Source organism: Lethenteron reissneri, chromosome 7 (genome assembly GCF_015708825.2).
Source record: "Lethenteron reissneri isolate LAM-NWPU_2019-01 chromosome 7, ASM1570882v1, whole genome shotgun sequence".
Taxonomy (NCBI): domain Eukaryota; kingdom Metazoa; phylum Chordata; class Hyperoartia; order Petromyzontiformes; family Petromyzontidae; genus Lethenteron; species Lethenteron reissneri.
In genome coordinates this window covers 12919240-12932184 of record NC_083785.1, presented here as the reverse complement: position 1 = coordinate 12932184, position 12945 = coordinate 12919240, and the positions used below count along the sequence as shown (strand labels likewise).

The window sequence follows — 12945 nt, the reverse complement described above, 5'->3', positions numbered from 1 at the left end:
AGTGTTCTCGAACTCGTGGCAAAATTCACGCAATTATCTGCATCTACACGAGCTTGCTCGCAAGGATAAAATAAGCAATTTCCGTGGTTAATCGATGTTAATTGGACCCCCCCCCTATTGTGCCCCCCACGTCAGCGAAGATAAGAAGAGTTTCACTGAACGATGTTTGCTTGGCTTAGGCAGGACACGACGCGAGAAGGGATGATGGCTGATGGTCAAGAATAATAACAGAGTTGCAGCCAAAGAATGGAGACACATCCAAGAGGACGTCCATCGAGGAGATTGGGCAATGACATTGGTTCGTGTGCGAGTGGTCAGTGGGGTTATAAAATTGCAGGATCGTAAAATGTGGTGGTGGCTTGGGGAGGCCTTCATCTAGCAGTGGATTGACCATGGCTGATGATGATACTAGCTGGCCGGGTGAAAATCTATGGTCATTGTTTTAAACTATATATACGAGTATTAAATCATAAATATTTAGTTACATGTTAGTTTAGTGCTAATTAAAGTGTTTTTGGTATGAATTGCGTGCAAATGTAAATAAACTTGAGCAACTGTGTATTGATTAAATAGTTACACTATACCTAACATCTCCCATAACCAGATAGGGTCTTCCCCCAAATGAGTTGGGCTTTGCGAGGTTTTAATGTGCACGGTTTCTGACAATATTTTTACATTGCAGGATTGTGAGAGATGTGTGCGATTTAGAGGAAGCCTTCATCCAGCAGTGGATTTACCGTGGCTGATCATGATAATTTCTATATTTCTAAACCAGCGAAAACCTCCCATAAATCACGCGAATTCTGAATAGCCACCTCCTTTTTTATGTTTCTATACATTATTTCCTTGAATCTACTACCCTTTCCGTGGTATGTGGCCACGGGTACAAAGTTGTACGTATTATAGAACAGTATGCACTCCCACTTTACGAATCCGTCTTTGAGGAGCAACACCAAGGCAATTGGTTCCTTAACATCGAACAAGCCAAAAAACCCCAGCACCACCCCTCCCGCTACCCCTTCAGTCTCTTTCCAATTTACAACACCATTAAAGAATATTTAAATTGTGGCTTAGCACTTTCTTTCAATAAAGCAGCAGTAAAAATCCGGTTCTAAATGGAGATTCATCAGAGCCTCATCCTTGACTGATCTAACGGGGCCTTTGACTCCAAGATTATTATGGGAGGGTTTGTCTGTTACCCGATAGCTACTACGTATTAGGTAACCATTCATATGCCAATTTAAAAACTAGCAATCATTTTAAACATTTTATTTTAATCAGGTCCCATGGTGTTAACTGCAGTCTACAACCCTTATTCTTGGGTCTTTCGGTAAAGTCACGTGGATAGGTTCAAAGAAAATAACCTATCTACGTGAATAACAAGGACGCATTTCCCCAAAACATCAGCGGGATTAATGTGCGTGAGGATGACACGTTACACAACATAACTGGAGTGTAATTTCAATTAGCACAAACATAAACGTTGATATCCTGCAGACAAAAAAAAAGTGAGCCTATACTAAATTAGAGCAGCAATCTGGTTGCAAGCAGTGATGGATAAAGCCATCTGAATTATATATACTATACTGTACTTCCGTAATGAAAACCCTATCATGTAGGCTAATAACAATCAAAGCAAACATTGCTAATATGCAAATCACATCATCCTCAGCAGTGTTCCGGAAGTTTCGTATATTAATTTTACAATAAAAAACCTCTTGATTACTTTATGTATTTTCTTCAATATATGTACAGTATCAGCCTTGACATCAACATGCATACAGCGTTTACTCATTTGTAGGACAGTGTGTATGCGATATGTTTCAGTACATTGTCAATCCACTACTGGATGAAGGCCTCTTCCGTACCATGATGGAAATGTGGGTCATTTGGAATCAAACTCAGGTCGGCCGGGTCACAGTGCAGTGCATTAACCATTGCACGACTGGCGCAGTCAATAAATTATTCGTAAACATACTTTGTCCATGGGCTGTAAGGGTGGTGTAACTTTTTCAAGTACTGTCCTGTTTATTTTCCACAGTCTACTGTACAGTATTTCCATGAAGTAATAATAATGATTAACAACAATGTAACGTTGCAACGTAAACACACTGAGATTTTAATTCCAGATTACAGCTTTAAAACATAATATATACGGTAAAGTGGAACAAAAAAATGCGTTAAAATATGCAGTGATTAATTTAAGAGTAAATATAAGCAACTTATGAGATTGTTCTCCCAAGAAAAGTGAGCTGCTCACTAGTTCAGCAGGGCTTTAAAAGGCATTGAACCCCATCCAGACCTTATCTGTTGCTATTTGACTTGGAATGTGTGACACTGCAACAATTATACATGTTGTACCAAAGTGGACAATGCTAATTAATTATAGCAACACATATTACCATATTTTTTTCACGCATTCCCATGGGATCCCACTTGTGCTCACCAAATCATTCACGCGCGCAAACTTCCGCACACACAGGCTGACAAACGCTCAGGTGCTCACGCATTACAGATGCGTGCACGAACGTGTAAACACCCAAAAACACTACGTCTTCCCTTCTGTTTCCCTGGTGTTAACATCAGCCTCTACTGACCTATGGGTAGCCAGCACCAGATATATATCTCAGAACCATAACCCTAGCACGTCTAGGAATCAAAGCCAGGTTGTCGGAATTGTAGCACACAGCATGCGTACCACCGTGCCAACACTCCACACGTACATACGCCACACACACACAAACATACGTAAACACACACACTCTCTCCCTTGGGTGCCTTACCCACACCCTCCCAAACACCTTCCCTTGTAAGGGCAGCTTGGTGGAGACAGAGTACACGTCGTGCAAAAATAGATCAAGGCTGGGCTTGAATCCAGTGCAATGGATGGAGAGGAGGGAGAGCTGTGGGATAAGGGGGCAACTCTGCCATCCCTTCTAGATTTGAAGCTTTCGTGACTGCAAGGATTCATATTCTTAGGTTTTTTCGGTAAAGTCACGTAGGTAAAAAATTAAAATTTATAAAAGTAAAATAAAATAAAATCACGACGTTTCGGAGGCAACACAAGCTTCCGTCTACAGGTGGAACCGTCACAGCCCGACAGCTACGTGACTTTACCGAAAAAACCTAAGAATCTGCCATCCCTCCTCTCCAAATCCCCTCCCCCTACAAGGAAGGGACCATCAGTACCACTGTAAATGCCCATGGCTCACCGGGCCAAACCATGGCTCTTTATAGAGGGAGGGCACGAACACACCACATGTGATGCAATGCTACAAAAGCAATGCATGAGATGCATATGTGGGTTATTAGCTAAGCCTGTCACTAAATTAATATTTGAAGGCAACTCACAGCAGAATCTTTATTCATCCTGTAGAAATACGATGAGATATAAAGCTCTTTTTCACAGATGTCCAGTTGGGAGAGATGCTTTAAAAGCGAAAACTCAATTGTTCAATGTAGCCCATGAGGTCAGGGGTTCTCAATCTTTTGGGTTTGGCAGCCCTCAAATATTTGTTAAGGACAAAATACACAAAAAGATAAACATATCCTTGCCTGAGCAGACTGTTGAGCAGACTGTTGGGGAAAGTGGTCTTTAGCGAGCACCTATGAAGGCCAGCACTGCACACAAGGGGGTGGGGGAATCACGCCTGAGCGCCTTTGTCTCCCAAGGGGCGATTTTTACACATTTCACCAGGTATTCAGTTAAGGCAGAGTCGACCAAGGAGAGGCCCAGGACCAGTTCAGATAATCGGCACTCGTGTTGCCCGTGAGTGGGAACCGCACACTCGGGTCGCTCGGTTCGGAGTGCACCACAGTTCCCTACAATACACGAAGAACACCCATGCACATACACACAATGGACTAACATTCTGTCCATAGTGCATAATGTTCGTCAAGACATTGCCTACACTGGCATCATTCAGGGGAATTCTTCATTTTCTCTTTCAATCTTTAAGCCAAATAAAAGCATTAGACCATACTATATTACAGCACAGTCATACTCATAGACACCCAGCTTGTAGTCTAAACTTTTCATCAAAATTGTTATCGTAAAAATGTAAAAGACACGTACGTGTATTGCAGTCTACCATTTCACACAGCAAACCACAATTGTCAAAAAAATAATTCGCATTAATTTAGCATCTTATTTTCATGAGTGCATATTCATGCAGAACGCTCACAGAGGGTCCTTAAAAGCCACGCTTTACATGTGTGAGATTGGCAGCTCAATCAGAGAGGACCAATAAGAGAATTGGGGTTGGTTTACTACAGACTTTGCCAATACTTACTTCAATCCAGTCAGAAGAGCATGGCCATCACTGGGAGAGGTTGTGGCTACCACTGGGCTGGGTGTGTTATGCTGGGTGGACTGGTCAACGCAGCATGATCGCCTGTAAAGAAGTCGCCCGGCCAATCAGATGCAAAACAAGTATAACCCGTAAAAACAAAGTTTTTCACTATAAATCCTTTATATGCGTGGCGGCTAGAGTCCTCTCGTCCTCTGCCTTGAGATGGCTGCTACCTATGGGTCAGATGATTGCATTGCACCATTAAGCAACTGGATAATTAAATATAATATTTTTGTCCTAAAAAGTGTAAAATTTTTGAGAAATTTTTTTTTTCACGAACATTAATTGTCACGCACAACGAGTCTGTGTGGAAAATGTCAGCTCGATTGGATCACGGGAAGTGGGTTAAAAACGACCGAAAGATTTGCACGGTCCTAAGCAAGCAAGCGAACTTAATATAAAGGATTTAAAAATTAACCCGTAAAAACAAAGTTTTTCACTATAAATCCTTTATATGCGTGGCGGCTAGAGTCCTCTCGTCCTCTGGCTTGAGATGGCTGCCACCTATGGGTCAGATGATTGCCTGCCACCATTAAGAAATTGGTAATTACATATAATATTTTTGTCCTAAAAAGTGTAAAATTTTGGAAAAAAATTTTTTTCACGAACATTCATTGTCACGCACAACGAGTCTGTGTGGAAAATGTCAGCTCGATTGGATCACGGGAAGTGGGTTAAAAAACGACCGAAAGATTTGCACGGTCCTAAGCAAGCAAGCGAACTTAATATAAAGGATTTAAAAATCATTAATATCGTAGGAAATATAAGAAGCAAAGTTAAGCGGACCGTAAGTCTCTTTCATACATCTGTCTCTCCACAATAAATCCGTGAGGCCAATATGTTTTGTAAAAAAAAACAACTCCTGCATTATTAGCTTGGTTTGTGAATCCCCCTGCTGGAAACAAAGAAATGTGGCTCAACGTTACGTGAAGTCTACGAGGTGTGTATATTTGGACGAATGGTGCTCTGCATGGCGTGTACTCAGAGTACAGGCTTAGAACCAGGTGGTAGTCCGTTGATAACAAATGTATGTTGCGAGGATAAATTGATAGTGGTACAATAATGTATGACTTAAAATGATTCATCATCTTGCACCTACTTTGGTGTCTGATCTGTACGGCTCCCATACCACCCCGCGCGGCCGGAGTGGTGCAGTGGTAACCCTCATGCCTCACAGCAACAAGTGCCTGGGTTAGACTTGGGTGCCTTTCTTTGTTGTGTTTGTACGCTCTCCCGCTATTCTGTATGGGTTTCTTTCAGGTTCTCCAGTTTACTCCCATACAACGTAACTGTTATTGGCCATAACATCCCAATGCTGAAAATTTACCTGCAAATTACTCATTTAGGATGACACACTGAGCGACATCGTCACCTACTGTGAGACTTTGCAAGACCCTCCTAAGGCTCAGTGAGGCTTTCCTGGGTAAACAAGCGAAAACAGAATATCAAAGTACCATCAGTCTCTGTACAATGGGAGGTCACCCCTTACTTTATGCTGTTCCTATAGGCTTGACACAATCTCGTTTCAGCTGTAATGTAACGATAATACATATTAGTAATTAAATTGTTCCATAAGTGCAGGCTGTAATCGGTGGACCTGGGAAGTCCACTGTGTAAAGGTCAGGCAGGATTCTGCAATGCAGAATGCGTTTTGTGTTTTCTGACATGACGGTTATCGTTGGCCAAAGTGTACTTAGTCCACTTGGACAACATTGAGACAACATTACAGCCGTAGCAATGACGAATCTCCGGGGTTCACCCTGCTTTCACAGGCTGATGAAGGTTACATGGGAGATGTTTTCCTGGATTCAACCGCATGGTTTTTCCGATATCTGCAGTCCATTTCAGGGGCCATTTGCAACCCTACAGCGGACCACCTGAGCAGGTGCTGACTCGTTCCAGGGCAGTGATCAAATCTATTAACTATCGTAAACCCAACATCCTAACAACTGCATTCTGAGGCATTTAGACTGTGGTGTGCCCACTGGGACACACCGTCTGTGGATCTGTTTCTTTGCACGTACAACCGCTTCCTCCCAATGCAGCTGCTTCTTGCGATTGATGTCTTAAGCATATCCTGAAGTGGATATGACTGCACATAACGCAAAGAAAGGGCATCGATGCTGATTCCCACCCTCTTTGTAGTTGCAGGTGGAGGTGGTTTACTGGTGGATGTGGAGACCTGGTTCTCTGCACGGCCTGGTGGCATCGGGAGGTTATATATACAATGGGTTCTGGCAGAGGACTAAATTCTAGATTTATATATTTTTTTTATCCCGGCCTGCATTCAATATTTGCCATAACAGTATATACTCTTATATTTGTACGAATGCTTTGTGCAGCATCTTCAGATGCATTTGTGTTGAGTCACCATGTCAATGATGAGTAGTACATGTTTAAAATGGATTTTTAAAGATGTGCTCATGGATGGAGCTTCCTGCTGATATACGAAGGAGAAAACCAAATTAACCGGATATCAAGAGGTCACATGGCACCAGCCCGTTATCGTCAAGAGACTTGTTGTTGATTGTGCCGTTGTGAGGTGCTGCCATGGTGCACGTCAGTGATTGGACCTGCACGGTCACAGCAGTGATTTGCCCATGGTTATGCATGTACACATTGGTCAGGAGGCACTGTTGGTACACGCTTGTAATCAAATACAGCTATATTACTCGTAATACGGCCACCACCTGCTCTCATTCACACTGCTGCATAAACAGTGGTGATGTCAAGAGCGTGTGTGTCGCTGGTCAATGTGTCAATGAAACATGGACCCCTCTAAATTGAACATCTGCGCCGATTAAACACATTCAGACTGGCCTCCCTACAATCCATCCTGGGTATAACCAGGCTGAATTGTGTGAGGAGTTCATAAATCCTTACAAGATCTGGACACATTCCCATCAGTGAGCTCCTCCGGAAGGCAAGGCTGGCTGCGTTGGTGGTGGCATGCCCAGCCACCGCATGCCCAAACAGTTTATGTTTGCCTGGATAAAGGGGGCTAAACGGCCACGACACGGGCTGGAAAAGAGATGGACTGATGTGGTACAGGAGGATATGGAGCTGAGTGGACTTTCTGAAGACTTGTACCAGCTGTGTCAAGATCGGCCTCTATGAAGGGGGCTCGTGAAGGGCAGTTGGAGGCAGTTGCCCTCCAACAACAGGAGCGATGCTCACAACAACGAGCGGAGCACCGGGGGGATAAAATACAGTAAGTTGGCACATAAGGGGGCACAGCTAATGCTTTTGCCAGTCATAACAGTCAGTTAACCCATGGTACCTGGGTCTCTCCGATGACCTCCTGTCAGCGAGTATTTGACACTTCACGTGACCCCAAAGTGCACCTGGCCTGGCACAGGCGCTGTGGTGACGTCACCGCCACTTAGCGGTGAAGGGCGGCTGTTGTTGTGTCTCCCCAAGTGAACGTAAGTCAGGGTGCTGACGCACGGGGCACATCGATTGTGGACACATTGATCAAGGTCTGTCTCTTTCAACCAGTGTATTCAATTGCAGTTTTCTGTTAATGACTTTTACACCATTAGCCTATCGTTCTTGGGGAAATGTCAGCATTTAAAGCATGCTATCATGCAGCATGGAATCGAAGGACACTAGTTTATCATCTGAGAACCAATATTGTTGAACAGCGTGTAGCTTTAAAATATGAAAATTATACTCAGGCCGAGTGTCAAACGTTTGTGTCACCTCTTGTGTACATGTGCATGTTGGAATGCACACTCAAACACGTCAACACAAATGGTTACACCCGGTCATCGGTGATTGCCGGTGGTAAGAGGCATTGCTAAAGTCCCAGTGCTCTTCCACATTCATCTACATATGGAAAACTTAAAAATAACATTTTAGAGGTGGCATGACGGCTCAGGGGTTAGAGCACTGAACTGACAATACTGACATCCTGGTTATATATCCGGGCAGCCACCCCTAGTTCAGTGTAGCGTGACAAGTCGACATTCTCAGTCCAGTCACCGATGAATGCGCCAAAAAAACACCTCTCAAATGAGTTTTTTTCCCACTTAGTTGACGGATTCCAACTCTGAGATGTTAAATATACGTTTAATTGACATTCAAAGAACAAGCCCCGCAGGAAATTATTGTGCGGCTAACGAGGCCTCGTGAAGTCCCTTGAGTCGTTGTTGTTCTGTAGCATCTTCTTCCGTGGCCGCTCTCTGCTAGCCGCGACATTGCAAATGAAAATTAAATTGATTTCCTGTGACATGACGCCGTTAGCACCATTTGGAGAAAAAAACGAATACAGTTTGATAAATCAATAATGAAATGTTGTATACTTAAAACGTAGGTTGTGGTAGCCAAGACATTGATTCAAATTTATTTTTGGGTTAAGCAATGGATTAGTTTCATATATATATACCATCTACCACCCAACACGATTGTTTTGTTGGCTACTCACGGTGCAAAGGTTTAAGAAATTCTGAACAATAAAGCTCACTGGTGGCTTAAGAAAGTTCATGACTGAATTTATACACCAATTTACGACATTTCACTTCAACTGCTTTGAGCTTCTTCAGTAAGTGCACCCATAGATATAGTAGGAGGCACTTTAAATTTCCATGGTCTAAATTATGATGTCATTTAGACCATTATGATGTAATTTAGACTAATCCAGAGAATGAGACAAAATTAACTAAATGAGCCAACGAAAGGAACAATAAAAACAAATAATATATATTTTTTAATTGTGACCAAAATTGTTACACTTCATCGAATAACATGGTAAATCACTATTCTTTTACATGCCTATTTTACTTTGCTGTGTGATTAGCACATATCCACGGTGCAATCTAGATAGTGGTCCTATCTTTGCCTTGTTATAATATATTCAAGGTCTTGGCACAGGTGAAGCTTCACCCTCAAGTGGAAGGAACCAATTGCTGCTGGTTAATATCAGAGAGGGGCAATGATGACACCCCCCCCCCCCCCCCCCACTGCTCCTGCTATCTTTTTTTTATTTTACAGGGGACACCAATTATTATCAGTGCCCTCATTGCCCCCAGGCTGAACACGGAGTTCTTTGGGGAAAAGACTGATTTGCAGCCAACTGATCAAGTATCCTGCATAAATCAAGTCACAGTGTGCAGCCACGCTCGTGTGCATACAGAACGCTTGGAGGTGCTGTTGCGTGCGCGTCCAAGCGCCACGTGAGGTTGGGAACATTTTCACGAAAGCAAGTTGCATTATCGACGCGCAATGTGCCAACGTATGCAGTCTGTACCCATTGGCCCACGGATGGGTATGAGCCATGCTTACTTTGCCCCCCCCCCAGATACACAAGCACATGGAGCAGCTGGAGGAGAGGGTGAGGATGGAACGAGTTGTCCATGGCGCCCCCCCACTGCTGAGCTGCTACAAAAATATCCTCAATTTCACCATTTCGGTAAGAGGCTGCTTCCAGCCCACTTAGTATGTCGCATTGCAAGAGATGACGTTGACATTCAAATGAGTTTTTTAACCATTACATGTGCTTCCAATATTAATACAGCTATTATAACCCCAATGCTGGAATTATAACTAATGCTGACATTCATCATCATTAGCCTTTGTCTATCCGCTGCTTGATGAAAGCCTCCCTAATGCAGTCACCATCCGTCATAGTCCAGTGCTGTTACCATCCATCTCACTCCTGCACATATCTCATTACTCCATCTCCACAGTCGTCGTCCTCTTAGCTCCATTCTCTCTTTTGGCTGGAATTCCATCGCGAGTCTCTCCCATCTTGAGCAAATAATATGATGATGCTGCATTAGCAATGGTGCACAAGCACAATAAAAAAAACTCTACACATTCGTCAAAAACTGCCTTAAAAGAAAAAATATATAGAGAATCTACGACATTTGAGGAATTGGCCCTTCTTCGTTGCAAACACACAATTTGCTAAAGTCTCTCCCATCTGCCGTCCTTCTGTCGAGCAATGTCTCTTGCTTTAGGTCATTTACTCTTCTTAATTGTCAATATGTTAATATGTTGTCTATGATGATTTGAAGCTTTCGTGACTGCAGGAATCCATACTCTTTGGTTCTTTCGGTAAAGTCACGCTTGTGTTGCGCCCGAAACGTCGTGATCTATTTTATTTTATACCTACGTGACCTTACCGAAAGAACCAAAGAGTATGTTGTCTATGATTTGTGTTTTCTCCCTGATCCATGCGTTATTTTTTTCTGTCTCTCAGTATCGTTCCAAGCATGCATGTCTCCATGCTGGCATTCATTGCCATCATTATTATGTTATTTACACCATCAATTTTAAAGTGGTAACTCATAATGGAAACTGAGACAACAGATGACATATGAACACAAATCTTCACTACCTCCTATTCTCTGCTATACCAGGATTGAACATCAGTGAAATAAGCCCATGCTTATTATTGCAGTTACCTTAAGAAAGCTCAGTTCCCGAAGGCTAGCACCCAAGATGTGGACTCGAGTCATGTGACTTGGACTCGAGTCAGACTCGAGTCATGAATTTGATGACTTCAGACTCGACTTGGACTTGCATAACAATGACTTTGTCCCACCTCTGAGATGTGGACTCGAGTCATGTGACTTGGACTCGAGTCAGACTCGAGTCATGAATTTGATGACTTCAGACTCGACTTGGACTTGCATAACAATGACTTTGTCCCACCTCTGGCTAGCACCCATGCTCGAGTCTCTTAAGGGCATCCGCAGGTGATGAATCTTATTGAATAACATCCTTCTCTCATAACCCTTGCATGCTGTGACTGTGTATGATGAAGTACGCTAGCAGGACACATCTGTTTGTGATGTGAAGCCTGGCAGGCTGTATATGGGTATGGCCACGTTCTTTTTTCAGGAGACGTTGTCCGAATTCAGCAGCTGCTATCAGGCAGTGTCACCAATTCCTTAAAGATAAAAGTCACCAAACGAACCATAAAAAAGTCACTAGATGTACTTAAGTAGAACTTATAAAGTAATTTTGAACGATATTACTCGACCATGTATTCCATATTACACGTAGTAAAGTAATTCGTAAACCCTTAATACGCACCAATAATAATCAATAATCCTCAAATCTGCAATAAATGCGATCATCCCAGAAGGTGTTTAACTTTGTCGCAAGTCACTTTGACGAAAATGCATTGCTCGGCATCGCAAAAACCTGGCTAAAGTTGGCAACACCCCTCTCAGGAAGGCTTCCAGTTGCCTCGACTCGTTAAAGTATTCCTGTGCCCGCTGTCTTCCAGCCGTGTCATCTCGTTGCATTTTCAGTGTCAGTGGTTGAGTTCCCCCTCCGGCACGCTTGCAGACCCACATCATTAAGGAATGGCTGTGTCCTGCACGCTTCAGGCCACCCGATGTTCAGCCTCATTAAGGAGCCAGTTTTCTATTCCCCGCGCGAAGGCACCTGCGGATATCTCTGGTGAAGTGTTTTAAGCAGAGAGTGGGGTTTGGCAAATTTGGCCATATAGATAACGTATGTGTGAAAGCTGACTGATTTTATGAATCAATAATGCTGTTCTCAAAATAAAATGTACATTTGTATTTTACTCGTGATAAAGTTATACAATTGTTTAATGTTCATAAAAAATTTAACTTTTGAATATTGAATGATATATAGTGTTTGCGCAGTGTAACGTAGTCTTATAATTTTAATCAATCGTGAACATATATAACAAGACAAAACAAAACATTGTCTTTATTTATTATGCTTGTTGATCCAGGAAAGTGTCAATAAGTTCCATGACTTTTTTCAGGGTGGTTCTACCAAATTTTCGCAGTAGGAGACAATGATTGCAATGAATCATAATTTTTTTGTAATTTGCGGGTACAATAATTAGGCGTATACTGCATCTAAACTGGACCCAAAGAGTGACCAACGTAGAAGTAAGAAAAAAATTGCACAGAGAAGAAGACCTTATGCAGGCAGTGACGAGAAGTAAATTGGCACTGTTTCTACACATAGAGAATGGACAACAACAGGAACATTTCAAGTGTGTTGTCTGGACAAATGGAGGGAACCAGAAGAGAGGAAGACCTCACGGAGAATGGCTCGACGACGACATCAGAAGAGATTGGTGGCAGAAAATTGTGCACTACTTGAGCATATTGGCATAAGAGATAGGAAAGTGGAAACAAATGACGAAATGTGCATTGGATACCGACGGGCTATCTGCCCATGGATCGTGATGATGATGAATAATGACACTGTAAAGTACCGTATTATGTGTGCATGCCAAACAATAAATTAAGTTTCAAATTATCTGAGTAAACGATGGTCTGGCATTTGTTAATTGATGTATTTGTTCATTCTTTGCCAATACGGAAAGACAAGGAGTATAAGAGGCTGGGTAGGCTGTCAGCAACGCGCCACAGTTGTGCACAACTCAAAGAGAACACTTCAGTGAAGCGGTCCAGGCTGAATAAACCAAGCTTAGGTCGTGGTGCATTATTTAATTCTCAAAGCTACAGAACGAAACAAGAAGTAACAATGTTGTAATCTTATTTATTTTTATATGCAGATGCATTTTAAGCCTATTTTGCTCATGTTTTAATTTGTATAATTTCACACCAATGTTATCCTGATCATGCTATTGTGTCAT

The 12945-nt window shown here is 42.5% G+C and overlaps 1 long non-coding RNA gene across 1 annotated transcript; it reads left to right on the top strand.

The window, feature by feature from the left end:
- Window positions 1-7709: 7709 nt before the first annotated feature.
- On the top strand, window positions 7710-12525 carry LOC133358265 (uncharacterized). Its single transcript, XR_009757043.1, has 4 exons — window positions 7710-7777; window positions 9345-9531; window positions 9652-9762; window positions 12309-12525. It is a non-coding gene; the product is annotated as an uncharacterized LOC133358265 (long non-coding RNA).
- Window positions 12526-12945: the final 420 nt, after the last annotated feature.